The following is a 12,833-nucleotide window of genomic DNA, read 5'->3' on the forward strand; positions in this document are numbered from 1 at the left end:
GTTCAGAGAGAGTTACAATGGTCCCCTGATTATACTTCTAAGAATATAAAGTCTAGGTTTCTTCCTTCCTTTCTTCTCTTCCCTTTCTTCCTTCTTTCCTACTCCAAGAATCACATCCTGACCTCCTCCTTTGCAACTCCTGTGCTGGGACCTGGAGACACTGAGAGGAACAGAACTCAGATCCTGCCCCTCAGTTAAGTCTAGAGAAGGACACTGGATAACAAACAATCGCAAGAGAACGTGAAAGGCACATGAAGTGAGTTGCACCATTTCCCCTTCAAAGCTATGGTAATCCAAGTAATATGCAGAAATCACTCACTTGCTTGAAATTTTGGGAATCGGAGTCAAAAGAGGCATCGTGGAAGGAATGACACTGGTGCATCACACCGCTATTCTGGGTCTCAGAACTCATTAGGAAAGCATGCCTTTGATGGGATCCTTGAATTCTCACGGCATGAAATCCTGAAAAAAAGAAACAAGAACAAAGCTATTTCTTTCTCCCTTAGAGATAGAGACAGGAGGCATGAAGATCATGGTTCATCAATGTTGCTTTTCTTATTCTTCATTAAATTCATGAAAATTTGAATCTTATCGTGACTTATTTTTCAAATAATACTTCTGCATACCTTATCTAATTTTGCCTCCCAACAGCCCTCTGAGGTAGACATCAGGATCCCCGCTGCACAGGGAGAAGGTGGAAGCTCAAAGAGGTCAGTGGCTATCTCACAGGCTCACAGCTAGCAGAGAATGGGTCAAGTCCACCTCTGTCTGCCTGTGTCCTCCTCTGCAAAAGACAGTGCCTCTGTGCATGCCATGTGTCCTGGGAAAACCAACAATGTTATTCAACTGCAGACACCCCTGCATCACACATGGAGTGGAAGGTGTGTGCAGGAGACTCCCAGGTGCTGGAAAGAGAGTAAAGTGAGTTTTAATGGAAAAGATTGTTCTACTTATAGCGGCTCCCCCCAAAAAAGTGATTCACTATTCAGGCCTGACATGTTTTAAGAGACAGACATGCCTGTAAATTTGGCCAGACTCGTGGGTGCCAGATGGTAATTGACAAAGACCCTAAGGCTTGACGATCAAGCCAGGACTTCCTCATGTTCCTCACTGGCTCTCCAGGGGCCAAGCACAGTGCATAATTAAGTTGGATGGCCGCAGGAGGGAAGAGATGGGTCGTGTTCCCTATGGAGAGGCTTTCTTCTTGGCAAGACATGGAATGACACACTTCAGGCAACAGGAAGATCATTTCCATAAAGTCGGAGGGGAGGGAGGGAAATGGTGAAGTTACTGAAAGACAAACAAAGCCCAAATACCATAAACAGAGTATGGAGTTCCCAACCAGAGGCACAATTATCTCTTACCTCAAACTTGGACCGGACTCAAGGGAGCATTACAAGAGATTTTCTCATGCACATGAGTAATTGCCCCACTCATTAAAATGTTATAGATGAGCCTGACTTGGAAACTAGCAAAGTGCAAATTCCAATGCAGGACCCAGAAAAGGCTTAAAGGGCCCCCAAGAAGTCCTAGCAGAGAGCTTCAAGGCAGCACAGCAATCTCCTAGAAGGCAAATAATGACCCTAGTGAGAAGAAAGATCCAATGAGAAAGAGGTATCACCCAATATGAACCTCAGATTGCACATCATACAAACAGAGATTATGTAAGTCTAAAAATCGTGTGGAAAAACGCTTTTTTCAATCCCACCATTCAACCACTGAGGATTCTTCCTTTTTGAATCAAAGTCGGTACCTGTTAAGAAAAAAACTGATGGTACTGATAGCAATACAACTTAATAAATGTGTGATTCATGTGGAATGCAATGGCCTGACAAAGAACCACACGATATCCTTAATCCACAAGCTTCGGGGTGCCATCCTTCCATCACAGGTGCTTTCATAACATCCTGAGGATGCTGAGCTACCCATGAAGAGATCAGATAGGATTTTTAGGTCTTAGAGAGACTAGTCCAGCACTTCAGTGGATCATTCCTGAGCTGACTGTGGAATTCAAGATAATCAGATCTGGCACTATAATTCTGCATATCATCCTGAAAGTGTTGTGACTGACTGATAACAGTAATGTTCACTAAGATAAAGAATTCAGGAGAAAGGAACGTGGATAGAGGGGAAAAACAGATAATTGTATAGAAGACCTGCCGAGCTTAAAACCTATGGGACGTTTCCAAGTGGTGTATATCCCAAAGACAATTGATTACCAACGTTCCAAATAGCAGAAATAAAAAGAAAACATTCAAGAATTAGAGATGATTCTTACTTCTCTTTGCTTTCGTATGTGAAATGTGTCACTTGATTCGTGCTTCTTTATTGTGGTTAATGCCATTTGTCATCAGATGTGGTAAGTGTACACTCCTCTTTACTACAATAGAAAGGTTTTGAGTTGGGACAAGCATTCTCTCTGGAAAAGATTAGGCATCCAACACACTCAGACTTGTCTTATTCTCAAAGGGCTGAGCAGGCAAATATTATAGAGAGAGAGAGCTTATTCCATGAGATTTGGTGAGAGAAAGAGTATCCTTCCAATAACTTTACAAGAAGGACCAATGATCTTGATTGATTATTATGACCCATTTGAAAGTATACTGAGTACACTATGACAACCCTTGAAATATAACAACATCCTTACAGGTGATACATCATTTCAGGTCATTGTTAGTTCTATTTTGTTCTTTACAGTTTTTTTTCTGATTACAAATTAATGTATGCCCATTGTAGTATGTCTGGGAAGTATAAACAGATTAATGAGAAAAAAATTAACTTCAACTATTCCAGATATATTCATTGTTTAATAATTGGCTATATCCGCCAGCACCATGGCTCACTTGGCTAATCCTCCGCCTGCAGCGCCGGCACCCCAGGTTCTAGTCCTGGTTGGGGAGCCAGATTCTGTCCCGGTTGCTCCTCTTCCAGTCCAGCTCTCTGCTGTGGCCCGGGAAGGCAGTGGAGGATGGCCCAAGTGCTTGGGCCCTGCACCAGCATGGGAGACCAGGAGGAAGCACCTGGCTCCTGGCTTCGGATGGGCGCAGCGCACTGGCCATAGTGGCCATCTGGGGGGGGTGAACCAATGGAAAAGGAAGACCTTTCTCTCTGTCTCTCTCTCTCTAACTCTGCCTGTCAAAAAATAATAATTGGCTACATTGTATTTCTCCTTATTTCTACTTACTGTAGATTATTTTTGGGGTATCATACCATTCTATATATACCACTTTGTACTTTTTCTAGTTAGCATTATATATTGAACATTATTCCATGACATTAAATGCTTTAATAATATTATTTTTATTGAGTGATTGAAATCTTATGATGTTAATATACCATAATCAACCAATCCTCCATCAGTAGATATTTAATTGTTTCCATTTTTGTTATTATATGAAAAAAATCTTAGACTTAAATCTGGCTGGGCCCATAAATTGGTTAGACACAGACAGATATGCACATGAAGGAGTTTTTTGACATATTTCAGGGGCCAGTGCTATGGCATAGCAAGTAAGGCCACCACCTATAGTGTTGGCATCCTATATAGATACTTGCTTGAGTCCCAGCTGCTCCACTTTTGATCCATCTCCCTGCTAATGTGCCTGGGAAAGCAGTAGAACTTGGCCGAAGTTCTTGGGCCCCTGCACCCAAGTGGGAGACCTGAAGAAGTTCCTGGCTCCTAGTTTTGGATCTGCTCAGCTCTGGCCATTGTGGCCATTTGGGGAGTGAACCAACAGCTAGAAGATCTCTCTCTCTCTCTCTCTCTCTCTCTCTCTCTCTCTAACTCTGCCTTTTAAATAAATAAATATATCTTTTTTAAAAAAGAAAAACATATTTCAAAGGTTTGGGGCTATAAAGAAAACTAGCAGGGATGTTGAGGAAAAAGGGGTTAGAGCCAGAAACAGTGAGGAAGTCACCAGCAGCCAGACATGATGCAGCCCAGGGAAGGGTGGTTGTCAGAAGCCAGAAGAAGAGGTTACCTGACAGAGACATGCTTTGGATGAAAAAGGTAACCACTCCCAAACCATGGCCCAGCAGAGAGGGAGCCAGAGAAAGACACATCCTAAAGTCTTTTCCCATGGCTCTCTGACTGCCATGGCTTCCCATTGGCCATACCCACCAGAAGACAGAGGGCATGGGGCTGGGTTGATGTGGGCCATTGTGTTCAATCTCTCTGTGTACAGAGGAGATGGAGACCATGCAAAAACTATACATACAAGGCCGGCACCGCAGCTCACTTGGCTAATCCTCTGCCTTGTGGCGCCGGCACACTGGGTTCTAGTCCCGGTCAGGGCGCCAGATTCTGTCCTGGTTGCCCCTCTTCCAGGCCAGCTCTCTGCTGTGGCCAGGGAGTGCAGTGGAGGATGGCCCAAGTACTTGGGCCCTGCACCCCATGGGAGACCAGGATAAACACCTGGCTCCTGCCTTCGGATAGGCGCGATGTGCCGGCCGCAGCGCGCCAGCCACAGCGGCCATTGGAGGGTGAACCAATGGCAAAGGAAGACCTTTCTCTCTGTCTCTCTCTCTCACTGTCCACCCTTCCTGTCCAAAAAAAAAAAAAAAAAAAAAAAAACAAAAACCTATACATAGAGATGAATGGAGAATATCCAGTCAACATCTTTGCCCATACCCTTTCTAAGTTACAGACGAAAATGAACATTGTGAAGATTTAGACTACCTATTATGTGGCTAGTGTCTCTGAAGTCTCCCCATATTAACTCCAGATGAGTGCAAAGCAGTACAGCTTGCATAGGTATATTTGTGACAAATCTAGGATTGGGTCATCCTCTCCTCCAAAACTTAATCTGCAGCAACCACTGAAAAGTCTTCCAGTTCCCGGTCCCTGAGCCAGTGTTGAACAGGGTAGCCAGTCTATTAGCATACTCAGGAAGTTCAGGCATTAGGCTTGCTGTGCAGGCCAATTATACATTGTACCTACAAGGTGATCTCTATCACAATTATTACACAATTATTAAACCTATATGATTGAGCTTCCTCCCTGGTTCCCAATTTGGGGCCTTTACTCACTCTTATAGAGAGGAATCTTGCTCTTTTTTTTTATTATTTGACAGGTAGAGTTACACACAGTGAGTGAGAGGGAGGGAGGGAAGGAGGGAGGGAGGGAGAAAGGTCTTCCTTCTGTTGGTTTACTCCCCAAATGGCCGCCATGGCTGGTGCTGCACCAATCCGAAGCCAGGAGCCAGGTGCTTCCTCCTGGTCTCCCACGTGGGTGCAGGGGCCCAAGCACTTGGGCCATCCTCCACTGCCCTCCCGGGTCACAGCAGAGAGTTGGACTGGAAGAGGAGCAACCAGGAGTAGAACCCAGTGCCGATGTGGGATGCCAGCACCACAGGTGGAGGATTAACCTAGTGAGCCACAGCACCGACCCCAAGGAATCTTGCTCTTAAAACAAGCAAGTGGTCTGAGGCCTTGACACTTTGCCTAGTTTTGACCTGCATCATCTTCCAGGAAGCTAGTCCCTACTTCCTTACCAACCACTTGGCCAGTACCCTGTCCTGGAGCCAACAGACCATCTGTAACTACAGCTGTGTTTCTTCCTAAGTAAAATCACTACTTGCTAAAATACATGCTGCCATGCTGTGCCTCCAAATTAAATATCTGTGGCTGTCAAGTCTACTAACCCAGATAGAGGCAAGTTTCAAATAGTTTTAGGCACTGTGTTTCAAATCAGCCTACAGTCCGATTACGATTCTAAACGTAGCTCAACACAGACTGAACAGTCTTCCCACTGAGGTTCCATTACATCTTATAGTTGATTGTGCAACAACTGGTTAAGCCCTAGGGTTTACTAACTGTGAGAAAAGACAATAAAAATCTAGGTAGCTTGGCTGTTGTCTTTTAGTAATGACATCACCTTCTTTCTATAGCCGCTGACCCTTAGGTCCAACATATAGGTTTGGATGTCCTGCTGAGGACTAGACAAGTAATTCAGAAAAATCAACTTCTCTAACGTAAAGAAATGCCACATTTTTCTCATATGGTCTATAGCAATGAACTCTTTAGCTGGGTCCTTGGCCATGAAATATGCCTCCTGTGTTATTGTAAGAAGATTTGTCTTGTTGGGATCTACATCCTTAGTGCCTTTGAAGTTAGTAACATCAGAAGTTAATTCCAAGCAGGTCTTCTAGGTCTTTTGCATGCTTTGGTGCTTTATAAATTGCATTCAAGGTTAATTTAAGCTCTTGCTACACAATAGACATTATCCTGAGTGCCTCCATTTCTTTGTCTCTTTCTTTCCAACAGTATAAGCTGAAGCCCTGTCTTTGTTTTGTCAGGTGGGTCCCATTAAAATCTTGTATTAAACTTTGCTTCTTTTGAAGTCCCAGACCTCATCCATCTGTTTTTTTTTTTTTTTTATGAATTTAGAAATTTTTTTAAGTTAATGGAAATGTTTGGGTAATGGAGAGTCTGGTTAATCGATCTTTAAGTTAACTGAGGGTTATTGTAAACTAATACTTTTAGATATTTGCATTTCATCTCATTTCAAATGTCCATCTGCCTGTTTGTCACACACTTAGGATTAGATACCCAGATATTAGGCTCTAGACAGCACAAAGGGCCAGAACTGGCTGAGGAAAGTAAATTTTGCAAGAGATGCAGACAGGGAAGAACCCCAGGGAAAATATATGCCCAAATCCATAAAGCTAACCTGATAATCCTGGGTCATAGGTAAACATCAAATCCAAATATGTAAGAGTAGGATCAAAAGAAATAAAAATTTAAGGCTAAAGACCACTGGATCATAGAGAAAGTAGGCTGGAAATGAACAAAGAAGATTCCAGAATATTGCTCTCAACACTAATGAATGTTTGACCATCTGTCAAACCAAGACATTTCTCAAAACTTGTGTAAAAAAAAATCTCATGACTTTACTGGATGAACTAAAAAATATTCCTGTTCCCACAATTTTTAAGCAATGCCATTTACCATGAAATATTCTTTATTCTAAAAAAGCATCAATATCATCATTGATGTTTAAATAGAAATGCTAAACTATCCATAAAAGTAGCACCATTAAAGCTTTGTATGTCACATGCAAGTACTCCTGGACTAGAAGGCAACTTTGGGACTAACTCTCATATTTTCTTAAATCTGGAATCTTCAAGTCTCGACTCTTAAAAAAAATAATGACTGCTAACATAGGCTTTCTTCACATGCTTGAATGTCATATTTCACTGCCTCCCAGTGAGGCAGGTAAACCAGAACAATATAGCCATACTGCACTTGAGAGTTCGGTGGCATGGATTGTGATGCCCAACTCATAAAAATGATTTACTAAACACAATGAGGCCTCCTCTTCAATACCAAACACACACAAAACTGTATCCTACCTCAGATTAGGATGAAGTGATACAAAAGCAATGATCCCAAGATCATGGTGTCTAAGGGAAGCTTAAAGTATTATGAAAGAATTGGAAATATTATGGAAAGTGTGACACAAATGAAATCCATATTCAGGTCCAGCTCCGGCAAGAGCAATTTCTAACTAAGGGAATTTAAAAACTTCCCTGTGATCAGAATACATAGAGCATCTAGCCACCAAAAGGGGAAAAAAAATAACTGCAAACAAGAAGGCACAGAATTTATCCTGAGGACATTCAAGGCTAACATTTTATCTAAATGACTAAGAATCCAAATGATCCAGGCCAGAACAGGTTAAACTGAGCAACATGAGACACACAAAACAAAACAAATCCAGATGAAGACTGTGGGGAGCAGGGTCCATCTCCCGCAACATGGCGGGGCACCCGGGAGACAAATAAGTACTGAGACTGCGGACTGAAACTAACTCTATGCGTCTGATCTCCCACTATATGGTGCTGAGAGGGAGTAAGCAAATCTTACACAGCTGCTTCGTCAATTAGCTGATTCCTGATCCAACCCCTGTTTGGAAGAAAGCAGTGTGCTCAGCACGTGGGCAGCAGAGCACGGATTGGTGGGAGAGGACTATAAAAGGGGAAGAGAGACAACATGCGGGCCCCCCCTGAGAGAGTCGGTCGGAGAGCTCGTTGGTGCCACTCCTCCGTGAAGGTGGGGGAGCGGCAGCAAATCCGGGAAGGACCGAGGAAAGAAAACAGCATCCGGTCCGGTGTCATTCCTCTGCGAGTGGGGGAGCAACAAATGGTGCCGTGACTCAGATACGGACTGCTGGGAGAAAGCCCGGAAGGAGAAGGGAGAAAAATAAAAGCCGCGGGAAAGCTAGGCTGTGGCGGAGACGAAAGTTAAACTGTAGCGGAGATGAAAACTAGGCCGTGATTCGGAAAAGCCGCGGGAGAGAGAAAGACGAAAAGCCACGGGGAAGCCAGGCCGTAGCGGAGATGAGAGCTAAACTGTAGCGGAGACGAAAGCTAGGCCGTGATTCGGCAGAGCCGCGGGGGGAGAGAGAGTCAGGGACAAAAAGCCGCAAGCTGCGGGGGAAAAAGCTGCGGGGGGAGAGGAAAGCTGAATAGAGAGAAATAAAATAGAGAGAAATAAGAAAGCCTCCCCACAACATGGTGATGAGAGGACTCGGATTCGGACTGCCTAGGGTGATAAGCACCTGGGGGCAACTCTAGCAGAGCAGAGTGTGCGCTGTGGGGCACCGAAGACAAGCACGTATCAACGCCACAAAGAATAAAAAGAAGGGGGATCTGTGGGGAGCAGGGTCCGTCTCCTGCAACATGGCAGAGCGCCCAGGAGACAAATAAGTACTGAGACTGTGGACTGAAACTAACTCTATGTGTCTGATCTCCCGCCATGTGGCGCTGAGAGGGAGTAAACAAATCTTACACAGCTGCTTCGTCAATTAGCTGATTCCTGATCCAACCTCTAATTGGGAGAAAGCGGCATGCTCAGCACGCGGGCAGCGGAGCACGGATTGGTGGGAGAGGACTATAAAAGGAGGAGAGAGACAACATGCGGGGCCCCCCTGAGAGAGTCGGTCGGAGAGCTCGTTGGTGCCACTCCTCCGTGAAAGTGGGGGAGCAGCGGGGGTGCCGCTCCTCCGCGGAGGCAGGGAGCGGCAGCAAACCCAGGAAGGGCTGGGGAAAGAAAACAGCATCCGGTCCGGTGTCGTTCCTCCGTGAATGGGGGAGCGACAAAGACAGAGTGATCTCCAAATCAACTTCAGAGCAAAAGAACCAAATGCATGTTGGAACCTCTGGAATCTTGAGATATAATGGTTATACTGTATATTTATACAGTATCCTTATTTAGGAATGAGATTTAAGTCACTGTAAACAAATTTTTGTCACCTTCACAAAGCACCATATTATCTTCAGATCCTTGAAAGGACACACCTGGCTACACTCATCAAGATTCTGGTGCTCAGAAAAAAATAAAATTAAATAAGAAGCATTCAGGGGTTGGCATTGTGGCACAGCAGGTTAAGCCACCATTTATGATGCCAGCATCCCATATTAGGGTTCTGGTTTGAGTCCTGGCAGCTCCACTTCCAATCCAGAATTCCTGCTAATGTTCCTGGGAAGATAACGGAAGATGACCCAAGTACTTGGGCCCCTGACTACCATGTGGGAGTCCAGGATGCAGTCCCTGGCTCCTAACAAGACTTCTTTTTTTAAATATTTGTTCATTTATTTCAAAGTCAGAGTTACATAGAGAAAGGAGAGACAGAGAGAGAGGGGGCGGGGGTTCTCCATCCACTGGTTCACTCCTCAATTGGCTGCAACAGCCAGAGCTGCGCGATCTGGAGCCAGGAGCCTATTCTGGGTCTCCCACATGGGTGCAGGGGCCCAAGGACATGGGCCATCTTCCACTACTTTCCTAGGCCATAGCAGAGAGCTGGATCAGAATTGGAGCAACCGGGTCTCGAACCAGCACCCACATAGGATGCTGGCACTTCAGGCCAGGGCATTAATCCATTGCACCACAGTGCTGGCCCCAGACTCTTCTTTTTAAAATCTCCAAATAGATTTTGTTTCAAGAGGGAAAGTCAAGTGAAGATAAACATCTCTTTTAGCAAATGCTCTGAGCAATTTGAAGATTACATTCTCTCCTTAATTCTTTTAAGAACCCTGGGAAATGCAATCAAGTGATCTTGACTTTGGCACAGTACTTAAAGCCTGGATACACATATCCATAAATTTGGGCACAAGTGAGTCACACCTCTATGTTCCCCCATTAATTGCTTGAGCTCCATGTGCACAGAAGAGTACTAGTCCCAAGACCCATCCCAATGACTATCCTCTTTCTGACCCAAGATCAACCCCAACAGATTGGGCAGCCCTTTCACTGAAATAATCAAAACAGAAGATGAGATTATATTTCCTTTTCTAAATATCCTTGTGATGAGACTACTACTAAGCAATATTCTCTTAATAATTCTAGCATTTGGGGACCAGCATTATGGAATACCATATTAAGTCACCACTTGCAACACCAGCATCCCAAATCTCAGTGCCAGTTTGAGTTCCAGGTGCTCTGTTTCTGATCTCCCCCGCCCCGGTAATGAGCCTGTGAAGGCAGCAGCAGATGACCCAAGTATGTGGACCCCTGTCACCCATGTGAGTGGCCCAGATGGAATTCCTGGCTCCCAAGTTTAGCCTGGCCATCCCTGGTTGTTGCAGGAAATTTGAGGGGAAAAAAAAAAACAGTGGATATCTATCTCTCTCTCTCACTCCCTCCCTCCCTGTTTCATTTCTCGCTCGCTCTCTCTCTCTCTCTCTCTCTCTCTCTTCTCTCCACCTTTTAAATAAATAACAAATAAGTTTAAAAATAATAGTCCTTCTGTCTCTCTCTCACTGTCCACTCTGCCTATTCAAAAAATAAAAATAAAAATAGTTCTAGCATCAGCCTTTCCAGAGGGACTTCTTGCAATGACTTGCTAGAAGGAAAACACACACACACACACACACACACACACACACAAAGTTGATCTCTCACAAAACCCCCTCTACATACAAATCTGATTATGTCACTCAGCTTAAAAAAGCTTCAATTTCTCCTGTTTACCTGTAGAATAAGGGTCAAGGCTTTAGCTTGGCCTACATTTCACAGGCTGAGCTCCGTCTCCCTTTCCAGGGATGCATTCTGCCACATAAATATAAAAAAGTCATGAGTTCAGCCATACTGGACTTGCTTGTGTCTCTGTAGTTCTCTGCCTGGTGCTGTTTCATAATAAAATGCTTTCTTCCACCTTCTCTGCCACCACTGTTATCACCTGACACGTTTCTGCCTGGAAAATATCTACTCATTCTTTGAGGCTGAACTAAACTTCTAATTAGGTCATCTTTCCTGCTCATTGGAGGCAGAATCAAGGGTTATATGACATCAGACTGGTTCACAATTCAGCATTAGATCTGTGGGCTCTCAATCTTGTACAAATGGAGCCTAAAAGAGTGTGTGATACCAGACTATGTTATGTTAGCATTTGGGGTGGTGGATAATTCTGGAAAGCATGGCATATATATATATATATGAATGAAGATAGTAGACCTGAAGATTTGAAGATATAGTAGCTCTTCGTTGGGGTGAGGGAGGGATTTAAGCCCCTCATTTTTTAATGTTTACTTTCTAATTTCTCAGTTTTAAAACAATTGACATAGAAAACCGGTGCATATTTATGGGGTGCTTTGTGATGTTTACTTTCACAATATATTATATAATATCAAATTACAGGAAATATATATGTATCTTTTCTTTTTTTTATTTTTTATATATATATATATCTTTTCAATTAGCAGTAATCACGCCTCGGATAAACCTCATTGGCTACAATACTGCCACTGCGCAAAGCTAATATATAATATATATATATCTTTTAAAGCATTAAATATTTCTATTATAGCAAAAACATCCACAATGTTATCTTTAAGGTGTTTTCAATAGAGGAATATACAGAACAAGAACATTATCTAGAGTCACCCTATTGTGCAGTAGTATCCTGAGACTTCTTGCAACTATCTTACTATAACTTAATAACCATCAATCAACCTTTCCCAATCTGTCCCTCTCTACTTCCCTCACCAGCTTCTGGTAACCACTTCATATTCTTAACTTCTACAAGTTCACATTTTTTTAATTTTTTAATAAATTTTTTATTTGTTTATTTGACAGAGTTAGACAGTGAGAGAGAGAGACAGAGAAAGGCCTTCCTTCCATTGGTTCACCCCCCAAATGGCTGCTATGGCTGGAGCTACACCGATCCGAAGCCAGGAGCCGTGCTTCCTTCTGGTCTCCCATGCAGGTGCAGGGGCCCAAGCACTTGGGCCATCCTCCACTGCCCTCCTGGGCCACAGCAGAGAGCTGGACTGGAAGAGGAGCAACCAGAACTAGAACCCAGCACCCATATGGGATGCCGGCACCACAGGCAGAGGATTAACCAAGTGAGCCACGGTGCTGGCCCCCACATGTTTTTTAAAATTCTACATATGAGCAGTGTTACATAATATTTGTCTTTCTGTGTTTGACTTATTTCATGTAAATTAATGAACTCCAATTCTATCCATAATGTTTCAAATGACAAGATTTCATCCATTTTCTGGCTGAGTAATATTCTACTGTGTTTCTATGCCACATTTTCTTGAGTCATTCATTGGTGACAGACAAATGTTTCAACTTCATGACTACTATGAATAGTGCTGCAATAGATATGGGAGTGCAGATGCCTCTTTGAAAGATGGACTTCCATTTCCCTTGGATGTATACCCAGAAATGGAATTGCTAGATCATATGCTAGCTTTAGTTTTAGTTTTTCAGGAACTTCCAAATTATTTTCCACAATGGCAGCAAAGCCACCTTCATCTATCACCTAAACTTGTGCAGTAAATTCCTGACTCACCACTGGTGTCTTCACACCACCTCTGGCTTTCAAC

The 12,833-nt window shown here is 43.5% G+C and overlaps 1 long non-coding RNA gene and 1 pseudogene across 12 annotated transcripts in view; both read right to left on the reverse strand.

The window, feature by feature from the left end:
• The window catches only part of LOC127490509 (uncharacterized), a 604,070-nt gene that overhangs the window by 398,588 nt on the left and 192,649 nt on the right, over positions 1-12,833 (reverse strand). For all 12 annotated transcript variants that reach the window (XR_011381435.1, XR_011381454.1, XR_011381455.1 and 9 more), the window contains exon 3: positions 320-462. This is a non-coding gene — a long non-coding RNA (uncharacterized lncRNA). The remainder of the gene's footprint in view (positions 1-319; positions 463-12,833) is intronic.
• LOC127484938 (U4 spliceosomal RNA) lies at positions 11,675-11,756 on the reverse strand (annotated as a pseudogene).

The sequence above is a fragment of the Oryctolagus cuniculus genome, chromosome 1 (assembly GCF_964237555.1).
Source record: "Oryctolagus cuniculus chromosome 1, mOryCun1.1, whole genome shotgun sequence".
Lineage (NCBI taxonomy): Eukaryota > Metazoa > Chordata > Mammalia > Lagomorpha > Leporidae > Oryctolagus > Oryctolagus cuniculus.